Genomic DNA, 4,409 nt, shown 5'->3' with positions numbered 1-4,409 from the left:
CCCTAGCTGACAGGTTCAGGATTTGTTCAGAAAGGAAAATATTTCTGTAGCTTTGACTTCTTCTTTCTTTTGAATATAAACACTATATAGTGTTTGGAGTTAGGTACTATGTTGCAAGCTGGAGAATTTTTTTAATACTTAAAACTACTCATGTTTATTAGCCACACTTTTTTGTGAAAAGATTTAAAGTAGATATAACTAAGACTGTATTTTTGATGGCAATAAGTGAACCAAATGGAACTGTGTCTTCTATCATCTTTAGCTTGTAATATTTTACCGCATAACCTCTCTGTTCTACTATTCTCTGCAAATTTCAACAGTTCTTCTAAATGAGGATTTAAAAATGTCTACCAGATTCTCTGGTGTGGCTTTATGCAATTTAAAATATTGATCTCCTCACATTTTCTGCTCCAGGCTAAAGCCATTGCACCCCACATGTTCTCAGATTTTAAATTTAGTTCTGTCATATTCCTTCTATTAATTTTTATAGAGAGCTTAACTTAACCAAATAGGGAAAACATTGGAGGGTTCATCTTAATTGAGCTGCGTTCCTTTCTACTTTGAATTAAATTCAACCAGTTAAGATCAGTCCTATTTGGGCAAAGGTGAAAAAAATAGATTGGAAGTCATGCTAGAGGGAAATAATATCTTTTAAAAAATATTCTTTACATATATTAAACCTAAAATGAGTATCATGCCTCTCTAAAAGGCCAAGTAGGAAAGCATTTGTCTTAAAATCATAAAGAAGTAGGGCTGGAAGGGACCTGCAGAGTTCATTTAGTCTAACCCCCTGGCAGAATCATCCCTATCCTATATAATCCATAATCTAGATTCTACATAAGACTACCGTCAACCCTGACACAACACAGGCACTATCGCCTCCCATGTCTTGCACCTAATGCTTCTATTGATGCACCCCCAAACCACATTTGCCTTTTGTGTGGCTGCATCACACTGCAGACTTATTGAGTCTGAGATCTACCAAGACTCCCAGATCCTTCTCCATAGTGCTGCCATCCAGCCAGGTGTCACTCATTTTATATTTGTGTTTTTGATTATTTCTCCTTAAGTGTCCATTTCTCCATCTTGCATTTGTCCACATGGAAATTCATCCTGTTACCTGTAGCCCAACTTTCTAATCTGTCAAAATCCTTCTGAATTGCACTCGCATCCTCCGTGTTCTCAGTCCTTCCTAGTTTCATGTAATCTGCAAACTTGCTCAAGCAGCTTTCTATACCAGCATCCAAATAGTTAATAAACATGTTGAACAGCACCAGGTCCAGGACAGACCTCTGTGGGACTTCACTGGAAATCTCCTGCCATTCTGACTTGGACGTATTAATAATTACCTTTTGCTTGCAGCTATTGAGCCAGTTACCTATCTACCTTATAGTAGTTTTATCTAGCCCACATTTCTCCAATTTTCTTGAGAAGGTCATGTGGGACCTTGTCAAAAGCCTGGCCAAAGTCCAGATATGCTATATGCACAGCATTTCTTCATCCACCCAAGTAGTAACTTCGTCAGAGGAGATAAAGGTTGTGATTTGTTCTTTGTAAAGCCACGCTGGCTGCTTGTGACCAGCCTTTACTCCTCCAGATGCTTGCAAATGGCCTTCCTTAGGATATGCTCCAGTAACTTTCCAAGTATTGAAATGAGGCTAACTAGTCTATAGCCAGGGGTGGTGCCAGCCTCTTCCTGGTGGGGGGGCTGGGCTGGGCTGAGCCAGGAGGCTCCACCTCTCCCAGCACCACTGCCACTGCTGCCCACCTGCCCTGTGCAGCTGAGCCCGCTCTGCTCCTGCCCACTCTGAGCCCAGCCCCAGCTCAGACCCCTGCTGGAAAGAGGCTGGTGCCACCCCTGCTGAGAGCGCCATGCCTTTACGGGCTGACCTGTGGAGGGCGGGCGGGCTCACCTACGCGGTCAAGTAGTGGTGGTGTTGGGAGGAGGGGCTATGTGGTGGAGGGTAAGGCAAATTTTGGGGTGGCTGTAGCCCCTGCAAGCCCCCACCCTAGCGCTTTCCATATCTGTAGCTCTCCAGGTCCTTCTTTTTGCCCTTTTTTAAATAAGAACATTGCTTCATGTTGGCCCTTTCCAGTTGCATGTCATCTGCAAACTTGCTCAAGCAGCAGTATTGCATGGTAATAGTAATAACAGCGGTTAGCTGTTAAAATCTGATATAACCTTTAAAGTCTGGATGCATAGTTCATAGCAGCAAAACATTCCAGAGCTTTACCCTCTGTTTCCTTTTATGTAGGAAATTCTAAATAGCTTAGATATCAGTTCATTCCTTAAACCAGTGTTTCTCAACGATAGGCTTTAGAATAAAAGGTAAAAGGCAAAGTGTCCTGTTTTTCTACTCCTGCATACATCTCAAGCTCAAGCATTCTCTTTCTTAACCTCTCAAAACCTGTATTAGGTAATACTATTGCTATATGATAATATATATTTACCATGAAAAATCTCTCTCTCTCTTTTTCTCATTTACTAGAAAAGGAGGAATGTTACATGTTGTTGTTGCTGTTATTTTGAATAAGAAGCCAACATCCTGAAAAGGATGGAAAAATACTGTTTTAAATTACACAGATACTACTCAGGCTGTTGTTGGGCAGGGCACAATTGTTGCAAGGTCAGGTACCTTGGTGAGAACAGGAGTTAGGTAGTCTGGTGCTGAGAGATGTCATTTTAAGGTTGCCAAACCTCAATAGTTTTGTTGTACTTTCCTGTTAAACATGTAATGTTATATAGCAGATATATTAATAAAAGGGCTTGGTGGCTCATAAATGGAGCTGATTGAAAAAAGCAAAATATTTTCTACCCTCAACCACATTTCCTACCCTACTTTCCCCCACCCCCTCAAAAACCCCAAAACCACAAAACAAAACAAAAAACCTCTTTTGTCAAAATTTATTCTTGGACTATAAAGCCAGAAGGAACCATTGTGGTCATCTAGTGTGACACAGGCCATTAGACACTTCTGAATTAATTCTGCTTAAATTAAAGTTTATTTTCCAGAAAAACAATCAAATGGGCTTTAAAAATATCTAGTGCTGAAGAATCTACAACATGCTTTGCGAGGCTGTTTCAGTGGTTAATTACCCATGTCATTTAACCCCCCCGCAACCCTTTTCTAGTCTGAATTTGTCTAACATCTGCTTCCCGATGCTGTATCTTCTTAGGCCTCTTCAGACAAACTTCTGATCCCCATGATGGGTGTGGATAGATTATAATCACACAAAACTTTAAGCGTCTCCTTGGCAAGCTAAATGGATGAGCTGTTGGAGTCTCCCACTAGAAGGCATGATTTTGGATCCTTTAAATATTCTTATTGCTCTTCTCTGAACCCACTCCAATTTATCAACACACTTCTTGAATTGCTAACACTGCAACTGAACACAGTATTCCTGTAGTGCTTGCACTGGGGCCAACTATGGAGGTAATATGTTTTCTTTCAGGTCACGGATCAGTATGATTTAAGAGCCTAGGTTCCAAAAGGCTGATCCCTGCAGGCCACCTCTTCTCCCTCCCCCTCCCCCTCTACAACTCACCAGCTCAGTTATGATTTCCCATTTAGATTTGTACTTGAGACCTGCTAGTTAGTCAGTTTGTAGTCCATTTAGTGTCTACCATGTTGATTCTTTTCATTCTAGTTTCTTAATCCAAATATCATATAGTGCAAAGTCAAACATCTGATCAAGGCTTTTATACTGCTAATATTCTCTTTTATAAATACAAATTTAGTTATTTTAGTTAATAAGCTTTTTATTCCAACTAATATATATATAATAACTTTTATTAACTCTAAAGAAAATACTGGGATACTTTGACAAGATCTGTTTCATGTAAAACCATGCTGATTTACATTAATTCTATTAGCCTCCTTTAATTCTTTTACTAATTGGGTCTCCCGTCTACTGCTCAGTTACTTAGCCCACAATTGATGTCAGCCTGAAAGAGCTATGATTAATAGGGGTTTTCCTATTTCCCTATTTTGAATTTGACATGAGATTAGGTTTTTTCTCTTCCTTTGGAGCTCAACCCTCTCAGGCCCTGTGTTCAACGAGATTTTGAAAATCATCACTGAGGGTCCAGAGTTCCTTGGCCAGCTTTTTATTTTTATTTTTTAAAATTCCAATGTTGTTATTTAAAAATGTGTAACTTAAGTACACACGTGATATGTATTAGGGCTATGTGAAGCTTCGGGTGGTGATTTGATTCGAAGGAGATTTGGCAGTGGCTGAATCTCCAAATCCACTGCCAAATCTCCTCTGAATCAAATCAGGGGACCAATGTAAAGGTCTGAATTGATTCAAAGCTCTCTGAATCTTCAGAAAAGATTTGGAGAGCTTTGATGATTTTGGGCAGTCCTCGGTGGTTGCAGTAGGGAGCTGCAGCCGACTCCGAGCTGGTA

The sequence above is a fragment of the Alligator sinensis genome, unplaced genomic scaffold, assembly GCF_000455745.1.
Source record: "Alligator sinensis unplaced genomic scaffold, ASM45574v1 scaffold313_1, whole genome shotgun sequence".
NCBI classification, from domain to species: domain Eukaryota; kingdom Metazoa; phylum Chordata; order Crocodylia; family Alligatoridae; genus Alligator; species Alligator sinensis.
Note: the sequence above shows the minus strand (reverse complement) of the source record.